Raw genomic sequence first — 19,299 nt, forward strand, 5'->3', positions numbered from 1 at the left:
TGATGGCTAGCCACTCCTCAGACTCCTAGGTACTGGCAGTAATCATGATACTGTGCAGTCTGAGTAGTACGAATAATAAATACAAGTGATGACTAGCCACTCCTCAGACCACCAGGTACTGGCAGTATTCATGATACTGTGCAGTCTGAGTAATACGAATAATAAATACAAGTGATGGCTAGCCACTCCTCAGACCACCAGGTACTGGCAGTAATCATGATACTGTGCAGTCTGAGTAGTACGAATAATAAATACAAGTGATGGCTAGCCACTCCTCAGACCACCAGGTACTGGCAGTAATCATGATACTGTGCAGTCTGAGTAGTACGAATAATAAATACAAGTGATGGCTAGCCACTCCTCAGACCACCAGGTACTGGCAGTAATCATGATACTGTGCAGTCTGAGTAATACGAATAATAAATACAAGTGATGGCTAGCCACTCCTCAGACCACCAGGTACTGGCAGTAATCATGATACTGTGCAGTCTGAGTAGTACGAATAATAAATACAAGTGATGGCTAGCCACTCCTCAGACCACCAGGTACTGGCAGTAATCATGATACTGTGCAGTCTGAGTAGTACGAATAATAAATACAAGTGATGGCTAGCCACTCCTCAGACTCCTAGGTACTGGCAGTAATCATGATACTGTGCAGTCTGAGTAATACGAATAATAAATACAAGTGATGGCTAGCCACTCCTCAGACCACCAGGTACTGGCAGTAATCATGATACTGTGCAGTCTGAGTAGTACGAATAATAAATACAAGTGATGGCTAGCCACTCCTCAGACCACCAGGTACTGCAGTAATCATGATACTGTGCAGTCTGAGTAGTACGAATAATAAATACAAGTGATGGCTAGCCACTCCTCAGACCACCAGGTACTGCAGTAATCATGATACTGTGCAGTCTGAGTAGTACAAATAATAAATACAAGTGATGGCTAGCCACTCCTCAGACCACCAGGTATTGGCAGTAATCATGATACTGTGCAGTCTGAGTAGTACGAATAATAAATACAAGTGATGGCTAGCCACTCCTCAGACCACCAGGTACTGCAGTAATCATGATACTGTGCAGTCTGAGTAGTACGAATAATAAATACAAGTGATGGCTAGCCACTCCTCAGACCACCAGGTACTGCAGTAATCATGATACTGTGCAGTCTGAGTAATACGAATAATAAATACAAGTGATGGCTAGCCACTCCTCAGACCACCAGGTACTGGCAGTAATCATGATACTGTGCAGTCTGAGTAGTACGAATAATAAATACAAGTGATGGCTAGCCACTCCTCAGACCACCAGGTACTGCAGTAATCATGATACTGTGCAGTCTGAGTAGTACGAATAATAAATACAAGTGATGGCTAGCCACTCCTCAGACCACCAGGTACTGCAGTAATCATGATACTGTGCAGTCTGAGTAGTACGAATAATAAATACAAGTGGTGGATTTTAGAGGAGATGATTGTGCTGAGCCATTGAAGAGGCTCAAACACGAGTTAGGAGATTGAGTCACCAAAGGTTTTCCACACGTTAACACGTCAGGCGGACTTGTATAGATAGCACTTTTGTCAGCTAAGAAGGCAAAATCTATAAAGTGGAAATTGCCAAACCCTCCACTAATGAGGCAATTGATACCTCTAATGGAATTATTGAGAAAATAAGAGGGAAAGTATAAGAGTATAAAAAGAGTAATTTAGGGAAAGTAAGGAGTAAGCTGCAACCAAAACTGAGAGAGTGAATTTTACATCTAAAGCCAGGGAGGCCAACAGGTGCCTCAAAGGCCAACTTGCTGTATGTATAAGGAAAGTAACAGTATTAACTGTTTTGATTTTTAAATGAGAAATAATATTTGTGATTTCTTATGTATATATAGATTGGTTATCTGTGGAAAAAAAGTGCAGTATCACAAACTGATGCAGATGCTGAAATGATAAAAGTAGCATCAATACAATTTAAATAAAAGAAATGTGAAATAGTGAAAAAAAGATAACTTAGGAGACTGACAGAGTATTCAAGCTGTGGAAACAGATCAGCTACACATTAGTCAGGCTATGGTAAAAGAACAGATATGGAGTATTCAAGCTATGGTAATAGATCAGATACGGAGTATTCAGAGCTATGTTAATAAATCAGTTATATCAGTTATGGAGTATTCAGAGCTATAGCAATAGATCAGATATGGAGTAGTCAACCTATAGTAATAGATCAGATACGGAGTATTCAGAGCTATGGTAATAGATCAGTTATATCAGTTATGGAGTATTCATAGCTATAGTAATCAGATATGGAGTATTCAACTTATGGTACTAGATTGGATACAGAGTATTCAGAGCTATGGTAATAGATCATATATGGAGAATTTAGGCTATGGTTTTAGATCAGATGTGGAGTATTCAGAGCTATGTTAATAAATTAGTTATATCAGTTATGGAGTATTCAGAGCTATAGTAATCAGATATGGAGTATTCAACCTATGGTACTAGATAAGATACGGAATATTTGGAGCTATGGTAATAGATCAGATATGGAGTATTCAAGCTATGGTAACAGATCAGGTATGGAGTATTCAGAGCTATGCTATGGTAACAGACCAGGTAATGAGTATTGATTTTATGGTAATAGATCAGATTTGGAGTATTTATACTATGGTAATAGATCAGGTATGGAGTATTCAGAGTTATGGTAATACATCAGATATAGTGTATTCAGAGCTATGCTAATAGATCAGATATGGAATATTCAAGTTATGATAATAGATCAGATATGGAGTATTCAGAGCTATGGTAATAGATCAGATACGGAGTATTCACAGCTATGGTAATAGCTCAGATATGGAGCATTATAAGCTGTGATAATAGATCAGGTCTGGAGTATTCAGAGCTATGTTAATAGATTCAATATGGAATATTCAGGTATGGTAATGGATTGTATTTGAAGTACTAAGAGCTATGTTAATAGATCAGCTATGAAATATTCAGAGCAATGCTAATAGATCAGATATGGAATATTCAAGCTATGGTAATAAATCAGATATGGCATACTAGAGCTATGGTAATAGATCAAATATGGAGTATTCAGGCTATGGTAATAGATCAGATATAGAGTATTCAGAGTTATGGTAATATATCATATATGGCATATTCAGGCTATAGTAATAGATTAGATATGGTGTATTCAGGCTGTGGTAAAAGATCAGATGTGTAGTATTCAAGCTTTTGCAATATATAAGATATGAAGTACTCAGAGCTATGCTAGTAGATAAAATGTGGAGTATTCAGAGCTATGTTAATCAGTTATATCAGTTATGGAGTATTCAGATCTATAGAAATAGATCAGATATGGAATATTCAACTTATGGTAATAGATCAGATACGGAGTATTCAGAGCTATGGTAATATATCAGATATGGAGTATTCAGAGCTAAGGGAATAGATAAAATATGGAGTATGCAAACTTTGGTAGTAGATTAGATATAGAGTATTCAGAGCTATGGTAATAGATCAGATTTGGAGTATTCATGCTATGATAATAGATCAGATATGGAGTATTCAGAGCTATGGTAATAGATCAGATATGGAGTATTCAGAGCTAAGGGAATAGATAAAATATGGAGTATGCAAACTTTGGTAGTAGATCAGATATGGAGTATTCTGAGCTATAGTAATAGATCAGATTTGGAGTATTCATGCTATGGTAATAGATCAGATATGGAATATTCAAGCTATGGTAATAGATCAGCTATGGAGTATTTAAATTGTGGTAACAGATCAAATTTGGAGTATTCAGAGCTATTGCAAAAGATCAGATATAGAGTATTCAGAGCTATGGTAATAGATCAGATATGGGATATTCATGCTCTGGTAATAGATCAGATGTGGAGTACTCAGAGATATTTTAATGGATCAGATATGGAGAATTCAGATTTTGGTAACAGATCCAGTATGGAATAGTCATAGCTATGGTAATAGATGAAATATGGAGTATTTAAGCTATGGTAATAGATCAGATATAAAGTATTCAGCGCTATGGTAATAGATCAGGTATGGAGTATTCAGAGCTATGGTAATAGACCAGATATGGAGTATTCAGAGCTATGGTAATAGATCACATGTGGAATATTCAGAGCTGTATAAATAGATCATCTATAGAGTATTCAGAGCTATAGCAATATATCAGGTATGACATATTAAGGCTATCGTAATAGATCAGATATTGAGTATTCAAGCTATGATAATAAATCATATGTGGATTTTTCAGAGCTATGGTAGTATATCAGATATGGAGTGCTCAGAGATATGGTAATAGATCAGATATGGATTATTCAGGCTATGGTAGTAGATCAGATATGGAGTATTCAGACTATGGTAATAGAGCAGATATGGAGTACAACAACTATGGAAATATATAACGTATGGAGTATTCAGAACTATGTTAATAGATTATACATGGAGTATTAAGAACTATGGTAATAGATCAGATGTGGAGTATTCAGAACTATCTATTTCAGAACTTCCAAAGACATGCATCTGGGGCGTTTCTCTGTAGGCCTCTGCTGAAAATAATTTCCTAGTTGGACTTTCCCGGTCAACAAATGTTAAATCTATAGATAAATGAATAAACTATGGTAATAGATCAGATATGAAGTATTCAGGCTATGGTAATAGACCAGGTATAGAGTACTCACAGCTATGGTAAAAGATCAGGTATGGAGCATTCACAGCTATGGCAACAGACCAGATATGGGATATTCAGAGCTATGGTAATAGATCAGATCGGGAGTATTCAGAGCTGTATAAATAGATCAGCTATAGAGTATTCAGAGCTATAGCAATATATCAGGTATGACATATTAAGGCTATCATAATAAATCAGATATTGAGTATTCAAGCTATGATAATAGATCATATATGGATTATTCAGAGCTATGGTAGTATATCAGATATGGAGTGCTCAGAGCTATGGTAATAGATCAGGTATGGAGTATTCAAGCTATGGTAATAGATCGGATGTGGAGTATTTATGCTATGGTAATAGATCAGATGTGGAGTATTCATGCTATGGTAATAGATCAGATGCGGAGTACTCATGCTATGGTAATAGATCAGATGTGGAGTATTCATGCTATGGCAATAGACTGATATGGAGTATTCTGGCTATGGTAATAGATCAAGTGTGGAGTATTCATGCTATGGTAATAGATCAGGTATGGTGTATTTAGGCTATGATAATAGATCAGGTATGGAGTATTCATGCTATGGTAATAGATCAGATGTGGAGTATTCATGCTACGTTAATAGATCAGGTATGGAGTATTCATGCTATAGCAGTAAATCATATGTGTATATTCAGGCTATTCAGGCTATGGCAATAGATCAGGTATGGAGTATTCACAGGTATGGGGAATGCTGCAAGGAACAGGTAAAAAAAGCAAGAAAGAATGGCGGTGTAGCTACGTATGCATCTGAGACTAGCAAACAGGGTAAAAATGGAATGTGAGTTGTCTTAGCGAGTGCTTTGGAAAATTGAGGATGAATAGTACAAGGAATCAAGCAAAGGTGTAAAAAACATGGGAGAGCAGCAACGACACAAGCGAAGATGGTGTTGCAAGAAGAGGTCAAGTTTAGCACAGAGAACTAGGGTTATACGCTGCTAATAAACCTACTCCTGTAGTGTTGGGTTTGATTCCTGTAGCCTTGATTTGCCTGTTGCATGACTCTGACTACATCACTTAAACAGACAGTGCTTCCAGGCGTCTCTTATATATCCCAATTCCATGACTGCACAACAGTGAACAGTGGACATATTCCAAATTCTCTGAAAATATCTTTCAGCAAAACAGTTTCACAGTAATATCAGTCAGACAAATCACAGTAATTACCTGTCGAGCTCTCATTGTTCTCATTTTGCAATAAACAAAGAATACTTCACTGGATTCGCCTTGTCAAAGGCAAAAACACAGCCTCTGTGGGACCAGACGGCTTCCTAGGCTGTCTTCTAAACAAACTAAAACATGAACTAGCATCACCATTAAGTACCAAATTCAATCACAGCTTAACCACAACATTTATTCCTGCAGAATGGAGAACAGAAACAGTTATTCCCCTCCACAAAGGTGGCCTAGCAACAGACCCAGGGAATTACAGACCCATAAGTCTGACCAGACTTATCTGTAAGGCCATGTTACGTATCATCATGGACCTCATAAGTAAAGACATAGGCAACCTCCAAACCCTGGATCCAACCAATTTGGTTTCACCAAAGACAGATCCTGCCTGCTAAACCTGGTGGATTTCTTTGAAAATGTGAACAGGTCCATTGATAAGGGCAAATCTGTGCACACGGCATAGCTTGACTTAGCAAAAGCCTTTGACGCAATCCCACACTCAGGCATTACCAATAAACTTAGTGTAAGATGGGTTGCCAACTGGCTCATAAACCGGGCACATACTATCAAAGTGGGTGACTCCACATCAACCAGCACACCTGTCACCAGTGGAGTGCCACAAGGGTCAGTGACTGCAAACAGGGTGCAATTACTGAATCCCGAAATGATGTCAGTATACTTCAGGAGGGTCTTACCCCGACCAATGATTGGTGTCTTAGTTTTGTTTTGTCTTTCGGCTTTTTCCCGGTAAGGGGATGCAACAGCGGAACTCCGGTCCCCTAATGATTGGCAGATTTTTTTACGAAATGCTGAGGTGCCAGCTCGACGCCCAACCTTCAATGAAGGCATGCCCATTTACGCACGCATGTCTTTTGAATGCTACCCAACCATGGGGAGGACATGCAGACTCCACACAGAAGGCACTCCCAAGCCAAGCCATTGGTGTTTTAGTCACTGTCTCAAATTGAATGCAAAGAAATGCATCATCATTCCCTTTCATAAACACAATTTCCCTTCACACTATCAAATTAACAACAATAACCTATGTACCTACAAAGTGTTAAGAGATCTGTAATCACGAGTAAAGTGAGATCTTAACTTTGACCACCATGTGTCTACTGTAGTAAGGAAGGCTTTCTACGTAGCTCACACAATTAGCAAAGGCATTCTCTATAGAGTAAAGGATGTTAATACCCCTCTATACTTGTCACTAATCAGGCCCATAATTGAGTATAACTCCCCTTTCAGCATGCACTGTATAAAGCACCTGCAGCAATTGGAGAGACCTCAGAGGTTTCTAAGTAAGAAGAACAAAGGACTCCAGCACAAGCCTTACATAAACCAAATAAAATCCCTGTCACTATACTCATTATCATATAGACTTCTTAGGGTAGACTTATGCGTGGCTTACAGAACAGTCTCCAATCCAGTCCTAATGAATTTGCTACACGTCTGTAAAACAAACCGGAGTAGAGCTACCCATTCCAGGTAACTAAATATGGCCTGCGACTTGAATAGGACTTGCTGGAGGGACAGATTTGTCTCCCAGTGACTGTTGCTTCTTTAGAACAGGCTGCCAATTCATGTGAAGCACAGTACCTCTATGATACTGTTGAAAAGGAACCTGGACAAGTGGATGGGGCACCATAAAGTCTTACCATGGATAGCGTCCACAACTTTTCTGGACATGGGCAGTCATTAATAATAAATACAACCAAAGCATTTGGAGATGTCAGGGCCATGAGTAAGTGTGCACTACTCTGGGATTTCATCTTTGAATGGCTAAAGGACTATCTTCCTGTTGGCACATTCCACTTCATAAACAAAGGAATAACATTCACTAGTTTCACTCCTTGACATGGAGAAATACTGTAGCAAATCTTGTAGCTGCCATGACGAGACCCTGTCTGACTGATGAAGCTGAGATGTGCAGTGTGTGAGATACAAGCGATGTTTGCTGATGACTTCCCATTTTCTGCATCTGAGTTTCAGGTATTCTGAAAATCCATACAAATATTCACCCTGTTAACAGCATGGGCAGTCAATCTCAGATTATCTTGAGTAACAGTTTGTCAAAAAAGCTGCCAGTAATTTGAATCCAGCTCTCTGCTGCTACCAGTTTCATCTGAAGGTCAATTTGCTATGCGCTTAGAAAACTTTTGCTCAGTTTTATCTCTGAAAGACCCATCACCAAAGCAATTAATGCAAAATGTGAAAAACTTGGTAAAACTTAAAATAAAAAAAAATTAAAAACAAAATCTTAAAATATGTAAATCTTAGTGTTGTTGCCTCACAGCAAGAGGTTCCCTGTGGCTCAGGTGCCTTCTGTGCAAAGTCTGCATGTCCTCCATGTGTTCTTGTGGGTTTCCTCTTGGTGCTCCAGTTTCCTCCCCTAGTTGAAAGACCTGCAATACGTGAATTGGATATACTAAATTGCCTATAGCTGTGTGTGGAAGACTTAAAGTGGCAGGGCAAGCCACCCGGCAATGTAATCCTTGGCTCTAGACGACTGTCACTGTTGAAGTGACACCCCAGCTCCATGTACAAAAATGGGAAAAGGGGCTGTGGGTGGATGGATTGATGGCTGGAGGGACTGATGGATGAATGGATGAAAAACTCATTATACAGGAAACAACTGGATTTGTTACTGATATCAAACCCCATCATCATCAGAGGCCCTTTTGCAAACCTTTACAATGATGGCTGGATAATTTTGCTGCACAAGACACATGCTGAACGTAAGACAGTATGGAGAACTCCAGATCCATTTTCTTCTTCAGATCCCGAGACACCATGATAGTTGGAAGAGCTGATGCTTAGTAATGATTGTAGGCAGCTCAATTAAGCTGCTGAAGGAAAGACTTTGGAAAAATCATGCATAAAATAATTCTCAGCAACATTTGCACAATACAAAGAGTCATTTAATAAATTCAAAATGTGAGCAAAAACAGCAATATTAGGAAATTAGAAGAATCAACAAGAAAATCCCCACTCTTCCCAGTGAGAAAGTTTAGGTTTAGCTGGACAATGCTGCAAATAAATTCATTATGCAGTTCTACAGTCAGTAAACATACATTCTGGAGAATTCTACCCACTGGGCTGTGCTGCTGCCCCTCATCCTTAATTTTATGTGCTCTGATCATTCACATTATAACTCACCACTGTACAAGAGATGGTAAAACTTATGAGGAAAAAATACAGCTGACTTATTCAGTAGTACCCACCAAAATCTATCAAACGTGCCATTTTAACAAATACCAAAGGGTCAGTAGTACCCACCAAAATCTATCAAACGTGCCATTTTAACAAATACCAAAGGGAACGATTTACTCCATCATTCTTCTCAGTGTACCTGTTATGTTCTCGCCACATTTCTCATAACAGCACATAAACATTACAGCAATACCAAGCCGCTCACTTTTAGAAAAGTCTTGCATTATGTAGAGCATTAGTAGCAATGTCATACCTAGACTTTCAAGGTCTAGTATCCTAATAACATTTTTTCACTGCTAGAAAATTAGTTTCCTAAATACATTGCACTATTACTTTAGCAGAAAATGGTACATTGGGTCCATTTTACCTTTATTAGATAAATAAATAAACAGACAAATAATCTGCCATGGGACTGATGTTTACAGCAATTAGATTCGTAGACCAAGAGCTACTTGGGCAGTGTTTGCAGTCTTACAACTTGAGTCATATTTCTGGAGTGATCTAAGGCATTTAGTAATGTTAATTGCGGTTGTTTACTATTCAACATGGATTATAGGCCAGAGAGAGAAGTTTAGGAAGGTACCTATAATGAAACAAGTTTATTTATTCATCTGATATCATTAAGTACTTCAGAGGTCAAAAACACTTTCAATTCCTATTTACTAACACAAGAGCGGTCTCAGCTGAGCACTTGTACATTAGCGCATACGTTTGAAGAAGATAATATGGAGGGTCTGTGTTAAATCATTAAGCGCTTAAAAAGCGAATGATGATTTATCGAAGCCATGTAAGTGAAAGCTTACAATCTCGAATGCTTAGAACAGCAATTTTTTCCAAGGGAAAAAAATCGCTGTGCCCCAAAAAAAAAAAAAAAAAAAAAAAATTTAAAACCCACACCCCTCTACTTAAATATACCAACTCCGAGACTGCAGTGCAGTCACAAAAATGGCAAAGAAAAGGAAGTGGCCAAGTGATTTCTTTCCCAGGGAAAGAATTAACTTATATGCCATTTCGCTATTTTGCCTTTTTGTGCTTTCAAGTTCGATCAAGACGCATTCGAAAGAATGTGTGTTCGATCATTTAATAGGAACCCAATATGGAATATGGATATAAAGGGAAATGGGTAAAAGGGAAGACAGTTCAGGAATATCTCAATTTAAGAGACAGAAAACATTAATGAATGTAAAGTGAACTTAGGTGGCATAAAACAGAATAAGGATACAAAAGAAAACAGGCAAAAGTGAAGAGATCCCAGGAATATCTCAATTTGAGACAGAATACATTAATAGTTGTATGGTGAGGTCAGGCCAAAAACAATAAAAGGGACAGAAATGTATATTGGCTGCGGAGCACAAATAATTTCCAAGGTCACTGGCCTTCAAAGAAAATGGGAAAGTCTCCCTTTGATGAGCTGTTTACTGATGAATACATAGCTTCAGTCGGCTTTGCCTTATAGATGAATACCTAGCTTCAGTCGGCTTTGCCTCATATCATAATTCATCATCATGTAAGTCAACAGCTGCCATAACTTAATTTGTTAAATTTGTACGCAGACTGTCTGAAGGTATACAAATATTAATAATTTTACTTGTCTGAGCACTGCTGTTAATATTTATTACTTTGAAATTAACAGATGTATAGTGAAGGCCTTGGACTTTTAATGCAGTCATGACAGCTCATCTAGAGACAATTCACAAAAAATGAGGTTTAGAAATAACAGTGAAAGAAAATACTTCTTTATAGGAGGGGCTGATCCTCTCCTATGCTCCTCCCCAGTTTATATATAATACCTCGAATTGTATGAAAGACTGCATTCAATTTAAAATGCATCAGTACTTCCCCTCTCCCTGCGTATACCTGGCATAGACTGTGAGTTGTCTAAATTAATAATGATAAATTAGAAGGACAGACAACCAAACTTTGTTAGAGTAATGCAGCATATTAAGGAAAAAGTTTCATGCCAGTGACTGCCGGTAATCAGTTGTAAATGCTCAAATGCTTAAAATGTGCAGTGAGCTATCCAAAAATAAAACATGGCACCCAGCGGATACATCAGGAAAAGCTCACATACCTTGCCAGCAGTGTCTTATAGTTAGTCAAGTCAAGGTCAGATGTCTAATTAGATCTAATAGACTTTAATACCAAATAGTTGTCTGAAAATTAATTTTAAAGATACTGTAGAATATATGCAAAAGCATAGATAACTAGTTTGAATAAGAAAATGCATGCAGTTTAGCAACTTGTTCATCTGCAGAAATAACGAGGGGAACAGTTTTGGGAAAACAAGAACAGGTGACATTTGTACAATAAATATACATGCTTAACATTCATCGTACTGAATTTCATTCAGGGTGATACTGCAATATTTCAGAAGTATATAGACTGCTTATCCTGCTGAACTTGTAGTCAGATGTATCTATAGCATTCCGAAGTAAATGCAAGAAAAAGTTTCATAGCACACAGTTTTAGGACTAAATAGTGAGTTCATGTTACTATTTTGAAGATTTATTTTTATTAATGACAAGGATGTAAAAACAAGTTCCACACTTCAATGGTTTTCTTAAAAAGGCCATGGCTCCTTTAAAACTGTAAGTGGTAACCATCTGTCGACAAAGCGACGGACCCTGGCAGTTGAGATACCTCCTCCGTTCGATGACTAATTATCTCTATCCTGAGTGTCTGCCAGCCTGCCGTATTTTCATTTCATTACATGGACAGGGACAGGCTGCAATTGGCACTGGCAGAATTCATTAATCACATTTTAATAGAGAGACAGCTCAGGAAGGGAGGGGCTAATGAGTTATTTCTAAAGAAATTAGCTGGCTCCCGTTAAGAGCTGTCTCCTGTGAGGGCACTGCAAGATGACGAATTGCTAGGCCCCAATTGTTCAGGCATGCCTCATGTCTTACCTGAAGATGTACCTTTCCCCTACAATGACCACTGTAGATTGTATATTAAAACTATGTCACATAGTGCCTTTCTCATCTTTAAGTAAAGGGCACATTCCCAGTCTAAAACCTTCTAACTTTACTAGGTTTTAAAATGGCCTTACCTCTAAATCAAGGTCACAGGGTTTTTTTATTTTCTTTATCCCGTTTACAATTACATTTCTTTCAGAAAATACAAACTCTTCATATTGCATTAAATCACAAAAATTAGAATTTTAATTCAGTAAGGAATTTTAATAGAATTTATTTGCCCTGCTTATATTGTCATTTAAAATTTTACAGATGTAATTCTTGCATAATCAATACAGAAAAAGGAAACGTGCGCATATACACACACACACACACACACACACACACACACACACACACACATACAAAAAAACCCTGCAGCAGATACAAATCATATGGTTGATTTCTTTTAAGGCTTTGTTAGTTTTCACTTCTTATAGAATGTATTCATTTTGAGTAAGGTCTGTTACTGCATTGTATTTTATTATTTTAAATGTGTTTAAATACATGTGATAAATGCCCTTTTCTCAGTTTCTGAAAGTGATTTTTTACTGTAATCCTAACTTTTGCATTACATTCTTTCTGGGAATATGCCAGTTTATAACTTCATTCAGCTGTTTGCTAGACTTCTATCAAAACCACTTTAAATTTAATACATATTTTTCGTGTTTGATTAAATATGTTTGCTATTTAAAAGAAAGTGCAGAAAATATAGCATGTTGAAGATAACATTACTTTATTATACAGCTGTAAGAGACCTTGATGTTGGTTGTTTGTTTATTTACTCCCTACACTATAACTGAAGCATACAAAGTTGTGCAACCAGCCATTGGACAGAGTTTGTTTCAAGTCCTACTCAGTGACTCTGTATGATACTGGGAAAAAAACATTGAGAGCCTGGAAAGTGAGAGCTTTGGCTGCAGGTAGGAGACTCTTTCTATGTTGCAATCAAAGCATACAAAATTGTGCAACCAGTCCTCATACAGAATTACCCAAAAGTCCTAAACAGAGACTGTACAATATTGGAAAAAAAAAAAAAAAAAGAGTCTGAAAAACCTGAAAGCCTTGGGTGACGGTAAAAGAGTCTACCTTATTGATAAAACTATTGGCAAAGCCATGGGTAGGGCCTGACTACACCTCATGCCCCATTGTAAAACATGGATAGGGAGAAAAGTGACCGAACATAGACAGAGACTGTCTCTGTTAAATAAATAATTAAATAGTGATCATAATGTCAAACAGTACTCGAGATAATATAATCTTAAAAAAATGGTTACTGCTTGGGGCAACTCTAGATCTATCGACCTTACAATCTACAGTTAATGTAGATCAATAGTATGTTAACGAGCAGCTGATGTGCCATCGGCAAAGTTATAAATGTCAGCTTTTTGTGTTTGCACTGTAGGGTGCAGTGCTATATACTGCATTCTGCTTCTTGATGTTTATTTTTTCCAGATATTGCACAGAGTTGCTGATTAGGACTTTTCACAAACTCTGTTATATGACTGGTTGTATGATTTCTGTACTTCGATTGTAACAGAAAAAACATATTTCATATACTATGGCATAAGCATTTTGTATTATCAGAATTACTATGGCTTAAAAAGGCATGAATTAGCTAAGGTATTATATCATTTTTCAGTTTTAAAAGGATAAGACAGAACATAATGACCCTGACTTTCAGTCACCGACAGTAACATAATCCGGCAGATTTATGTCGTGATTAATTTCCCAAGCGAAGACTCATGTAAGGGCACATCTGACTTGGAATGCATTATTATCACAAAGGAATGATTGCAGAAGGATATCGCATTATAGTGTGTGGATTTGTGACACCAGGATTAGACTGCACTTGAATGATTGGTGAAAATAAGAGGTATTGTGTAAGTGACATATATGAAATAAAAGAACAAAAGAAAAACTGCTAAAAGTGAGAACTACTAAGAGCTTTATTTTAATAAGAAAATGAGTACCAATATCTGAAAAGTGTGAGAAGACAGAAAATGTTATGACAGGCAAGAAAATGTGAAAACAAAGAGGCAGATCTAGTGATTGATAGATAGATGGATAGGTAGACAGATAGATGGGTGGGTAGATAGATAGATGGATAGGTAGACAGATAGATGGGTGGGTAGATAGATAGATGGATAGGTAGACAGATAGATGGGTGGGTAGATAGATAGATGGGTGGGTAGATAGATGGGTGGGTAGATAAATAGATGGATAGGTAGATAGATAGATGGATAGGTAGATAGATAGATGGGTGGGTAGATAGATAGATGGGTGGGTAGATAGATAGATGGATAGGTAGACAGATAGATGGGTGGGTAGATAGATAGATGGGTGGGTAGATAGATAGATGGATAGGTAGACAGATAGATGGGTGGGTAGACAGATAGATGGGTGGGTAGATAGATAGATGGGTGGGTAGATAGATAGATGGATAGGTAGACAGATAGATGGGTGGGTAGATAGATAGATGGGTGGGTAGATAGATAGATGGGTGGGTAGACAGATAGATGGGTGGGTAGACAGATAGATGGGTGGGTAGATAGATAGATGGGTGGGTAGACAGATAGATGGGTGGGTAGACAGATAGATGGGTGGGTAGATAGATAGATGGGTGGGTAGACAGATAGATGGGTGGGTAGACAGATAGATGGGTGGGTAGATAGATAGATGGGTGGGTAGGTAGATAGATGGGTGGGTAGATAGATAGATGGGTGGGTAGATAGATAGATAGATAGATGGGTGGGTAGGTAGATAGATGGGTGGGTAGGTAGATAGATGGGTGGGTAGATAGATAGATGGGTGGGTAGGTAGATAGATGGGTGGGTAGATAGATAGATGGGTGGGTAGATAGATAGATGGGTGGGTAGGTAGATAGATGGGTGGGTAGGTAGATAGATTGGTGGGTAGATAGATAGATGGGTGGGTAGATAGATAGATGGATGGGTAGACAGATAGATGGGTGGGTAGATAGATAGATGGGTGGGTAGGTAGATAGATTGGTGGGTAGGTAGATGGATGGGTGGGTAGATAGATAGATGGGTGGGTAGGTAGATAGATGGGTGAGTAGATAGATAGATGGGTGGGTAGGTAGATAGATGGGTGGGTAGATAGATAGATGGGTGGGTAGATAGATAGATGGGTGGGTAGGTAGATTAGATAATCAGACAAACAGAGAGAAACAGAAATGAAAAGAGGTGTAGTCAGGCCCTACCCATAGCTTTGAAAATGGTAGGGCAAAAAACTGCCTTACCAGCCTCAGTAAGAAGCTGAGATCCCTCATAAAATCCTCTAAAGCTAGTTACGAAAATAAAATTACCAAAGATTCCAAAGACAACCACAAGGCATTCTATAGTTATGTTAAGAATCTAAATGGCAATGCTCAGATCTGCTCTGAGCTACAACAGAATGGCATTAAATATACTGATTCCAAGGATATTGCCAATATCCTGGCAGATCGATTCAGTGCCAACTTCACCCCCCCTCTAACCCCCTAAATGGCCCATCTCAATACCGGAAGATTGCCAAATTCCAGTAATAATGGCCACACAGGTAAAAAACATACTCTCCAAAGCTAAGAATACAGCATCCATGGGACCAGATGACATCCCGGGCTGTGTACTACATGAACTACAATATGAACTGGCACCTCACCTAAGTGTCATGTTTAATCATAGCCTCACCTCAGGCTTTGTGCCCACTGAGTGGCGCACAGCTACAGTTATCCCACTCCACAAAGAGGGGATCCACCTTAGATCCCAGGAACTACCGCCCCATCAGTCTGATGAGCCTGATCTGCAAGGTCATGGAATGTATTATTATGGAACTTATAAACAAAGACATTGGCAACCTTCAAACACTGGACCCCACCCAGTTTGGGTTCGCGAAGGGCAGATCTTGTCTCCTGAACCTGACTGAGTTCTTCAAATCAGTCTCCAGAGCCGTGGACGAAGGTAAGGTGGTCCACACAGCCTATCTGGACCTTGCCAAGGCCTTTGACACCATCGTCCACTCTGGAATCATAGATAAACTTACTAAGCTGGGCATTAATCTCTACATCACTCGATGGGTTGCCAACTAGCTTACTGACAGAACCCACACTGTAAAAGAAACTGACTCCAAATCCAGCTCCAGACAAGTGACAAGTGGAGTACCTCAGGGTTCAGTCCTGGGAACACTCTTATTTGGCATCTACTTCTCTGAAGTACATGCCAATATTAAGGGGCTCTGGCTAACAAAGTTTGCAGATGACTGCAAACAGGGAGCCATTATTGAATCTCCAAATGATGTGGATACTCTACAAAAGAGCCTTACAGAAACAGATGCTTGGTGCCAGAGCCATGGGCTCAAGCTCAATGCCAAGAAATGTATAGTTATCCCCTTTGGGAAAAAAACATGTACCCGTGAATTACCACATTCATGGCAGTACACTAAACACTGAAAGTGTGATAAGAGACTTAGGGACACAGCTGGACAGTCGTCTCACCTTTGATAACCACATCAGCACAACAGTCAGAAAATGATCCTATGTGGCACACCTCATCACTAAGGGCTTTTCAACCAGAAAAAAGGAGGTCATTGTCCCGCTGTACTCATCCCTCATTAGACCCATTATAGAATACAATGCCTCATTTGATATGTACTTCTCAAGACACCTGCAACAACTGGAAAGGCCGCAGAAATACCTCACTGAAAAAATCACAGGCCTAAAGCAGATGCCCTATGCTGACTGCCTTAAAAAACTCCAGCTATACTCTGTCGCATATCGTCTACTCAGAGGTGATCTATACTAAACATACAAGGCCATGTCAAACCCAGAGCTGTTGAACATGCTACACCTAAAGAAATCCCAATCCCTCAGAGCCACACGCCCCAGAGATCTAAACCTTGTCATCACAATAAACAAAACATGCTGGAGGGATAGGTTCCTGACCCAAAGACTCTCCAGACTCTGAAACAGACTGCCCTTATATGTCAAGCAGAGCGCCTCTTTGGCCCTCTTCAAAAGGAACCTTGACGACTGGATGGGACAAAGAAAATTCACCCCAGGGATCATGTCAGTTGCCCTGCTAGACAGGGGTCCAAGAAGTAAATAGTGTGGGAAGAAATAGCCAGGGAATTGTTATGGCTAGGCTTGTATAGGCCCTAGGGCCGATAGCCTAGTACCAACCTATGAACCTATGAGAAAAAGAGAGATGAGTTTGATATGGAGAGAATGAGGGACAGAGACACAGATAAATGGACAGACAGGTAGACAGACCTAAGTCATTACTGAACACTTTTACCTTTTGCTTTTTTGTAAAACGCCAGTGGTCAGACTTTTTCACTCTTATTTACCTGCACAGCCACTACTGAACTTTGTACACTACAACTCAATTGTGGAGCTTAGTTTGAGGCCCATATGTGACTAATGTGGTATGTGATACAAGACCTGCTTTGTGAACCTTCTAGTGTAGACAAACAGTGGCCGTAAAAACATCCACATGTTTCTGTAACCTTGACAATACTGTACTGAGCTCTGGAGACATGCGGCTAGCCTGAAGAATGATGAATGGTTAACTGGCTGTCTTCAGCTTATTTTGGGCATAAAAGTTATTTTCCTTGTATGTGATAACCTCTAGCCCTAAATAAATGACTTCTATGGGATCATCAGCCACCACAGACCATAGAGAACTGTTTCATCAGTTTAAAAATGCTACATCAGATGACCATCTGATGATTCTGTTTGAGACATGTCCTTGGTCTCCAAGTCAGAGGCCTGTCACTTGAACCAGCAAGCTCGCATTGATCATTTGGCATCTGAGGTAGAAAAATAAAAGCAAAGCATCAGGACATTGCAAGAAACCTCGTCTTCTAACTCTCTCACTTGTGGCAGGCGAATGATTATCTAAACGCATAAGCCAATAATACTGACAATATCGAAAACAGGGCAAGTAGGATTAATGTGCATGTTACAGATATTCCCAGCAAGATTTCTGAGTGAAAGCTGAGACCATTTTCAAATACCCACTAGGAGAAGTGATACACATGCACACATTGAAACAGGGGTCATTGAAAGGGTATGCAGGGCAGTCCCATCACTTAAGCTACAATGTGTTCCTTATGGCTCTTCATTTGGTCAGTACATGGGACTGCTTGATTCAGCACAGCAAGACCAATACAGGTATGCACTGGGGAGAATATTCTGTCCATTTTCTTGCAGATTTACTCTCAATTCCTCTAGAAACAATAACAGTCTAAGCTGCCACTTTAGGCGGAGCTGTTTGACTGTGGCTACAGGGACTTTGTTAGTCTATCCTGTCCTTCTAGTGGCAGGGAAGGGGGAAACAGAGTTCTTCTCCATGATGTACAGGAAACAAAGATATTTTGATAATATATAGAAAGCAGCTACCCATCTCAGAGGTGGAAGATGATTGGACTAACAAATAGAGTTGGATTTGACTATCAGAAAGAAACAAAGACCATTGTCCCACTTTAAGGCACTAATGCCTAGCACATAAAAACACCATGTGTGCTACCAAAGTCTCTAAAAGACTGGAAGCTCACCCTGGCTGACTGCTGCATGTGAAGCAGTGCCCCAGCATTCCTTGGAGGAGGTTAAGAAAACCAATCCAAATGAAACTATGCCAGAGGAACCTTGTAAGCCTAATGAGAATTCTCAGAAAGGCAACCCCTCCCCACGTCCAAGCGTGAGCAAAAGGCATATCATTAATGGTCCAACCAAGGTCTGAGGGGGCTGAAGAAAGTCCATACAGTTCAAGATTTCCCTGCAGAAATTGACTCCATCGAGAGGAAAGACTCGGTCCAAAATCTTTTCTGGATCCTTGGACTCTGATGATAAGTGCAGCTGGAAATCTAAGGGACTAGAAAAATTGGACAATGATATAATAATAAAAAGAAAATTACCTGGAGCACCTCCACATTCAACTTACTGTTAACAGAACCCCTTATCATATCATAGCCAACTATAGGACCCCCTCTATGTTCCCCTCAGCTCACACCACCTACTTTAAGTAGTATGTAGTCCCTGTGTATTAAGCCAAATACTATCCTTCTAGGAGAGTTCTGCTATCCCTCCCTAAACTTAGATACTTACACATCCTCAAACATAAATGCCCAGAGATTTCCTGACTTCTTTGATACAAACTCAATGGACCAGTTATCCTTCACTCCAAAAAGGTGTCATCAAATCCTGGATTTTGCTCTTAAGAAATCTGGGG

Source organism: Protopterus annectens, chromosome 6.part0 (assembly GCF_019279795.1).
Source record: "Protopterus annectens isolate FY-2018-M chromosome 6.part0, PAN1.0, whole genome shotgun sequence".
NCBI lineage: Eukaryota > Metazoa > Chordata > Ceratodontiformes > Protopteridae > Protopterus > Protopterus annectens.